The 1279-nt window shown below is 55.1% G+C and overlaps 1 protein-coding gene across 1 annotated transcript in view; it reads left to right on the top strand.

Annotated features, from left to right (window-relative positions):
• The window catches only part of LOC102418228 (sodium- and chloride-dependent glycine transporter 1-like), a gene marked incomplete at its 3' end in the record, with an annotated part of 27399 nt that overhangs the window by 4611 nt on the left and 21509 nt on the right, over positions 1–1279 (top strand). The gene's annotated exons all lie outside the window — the stretch shown is intronic.

A 1279-nucleotide genomic window follows, 5' to 3' on the forward strand; every position in this document is an offset into this window, starting at 1 on the left:
CCCAGAGACTTCCTGGGCCTGTGGGTGAGAGGTGGCCCTTGACAGGTCATTGCAGGTGAGGCAGAAAGGCACAGAACAGCCTTTGGATAGAGCCTGCTCCCGGGGAGGGGAGGGGAGGCCCCGGAGACAGAGCCCAGTCCTTCCTGGGACCAGGCCCAGTGGTGGTTGCCCGTCCTTATCCATCTGACCCAGGATTTTCGTCCTGTGAGAGAATTCTTTGAGTCCCCCTGAAGGTTGATTCATCTCCTGTGGAATCCTCAGGTGGATTCCTCTCCCATGGCCTGTCCAAACCTGCCTTCCATCATCTGCAGCCAACATTAAACCTGTGTACACCTGCATGGTCCTTGGCTGCCCCTTCCTTCTGTCTGCTGCCCCTCCAGCCCCACATTGCCTCTCAGATGCTTCCTACAAGATCTTGGCTGACCTGGACCATCATTCCAGTGCCTGGGCCTTACCCATTTCCCTTCCATTCGACCCACACTGCCTGCAAGCTCAGCACTGTGCTAAGTGCTGGACACGGAGGGGTAAATGAAACACAGTCCCAAGCCCTCGGGCAACTCACTGATTCACGGCTGAGAGACTTAAAAGTAAATTAGTCTGAGTTGATAAGGACACTAGTAGATGTCTGCACAAGACAGAAAGCAGGAAGCAATTTGTTTATTTTGGTTGAGGGAAAGGCTACAGAGAAGAGGTGACGTTTATGCACGGCCCTAAAGGATTTGAAGAATTTCACCTGGTGAACAGGGGGGAAGGTGTTGCAGACGAGACAGCCTGCACAAGGGCAGGGAAGCATGCCCGCACATGGCATGTTTGATGTGCCCAGAGCTTATGGTCCAAGTTAGTGACATAACAACAAGCCCAGCCGCCCCGGAGCCCAAGCTGAGTGGCATCAGGCTGAGGAAAGACCGTCCTGGCTGCTGAGTGGGCTGATCCAAGCTGACCCCTCTTCAGGGAAAAGGTTGAAGCCGTCCACAGACGATGAAAGAATTGGACCCTGTCCAGTTTTCTGTTCTTTTGTCTTTTATAGAATTGGGCATCTGGAGAGGCAAAAATAGACTTTTGCCCCTTGGGACAAGAAGCCTGGAGACGAAGGGATGCAGGGGAAGGGTCGGGAGAAGAGCTAGGGAGAAGCTGATCCAGGGTCATCGAGAAAGGAGCAAGATGAGCAGCGCCTGGCGAGGAGTGGCCAGGGTCGGAGGGAGGGAGGCCTGCCAGCTCGTGGTCTGGGCCCTGTACTACCTGCTCTGGAGAGCCCTGAGGGCCACACAGGCCCTGCCCT

The sequence above is a fragment of the Myotis lucifugus genome, unplaced genomic scaffold, assembly GCF_000147115.1.
Source record: "Myotis lucifugus unplaced genomic scaffold, Myoluc2.0 scaffold_1117, whole genome shotgun sequence".
NCBI classification, from domain to species: domain Eukaryota; kingdom Metazoa; phylum Chordata; class Mammalia; order Chiroptera; family Vespertilionidae; genus Myotis; species Myotis lucifugus.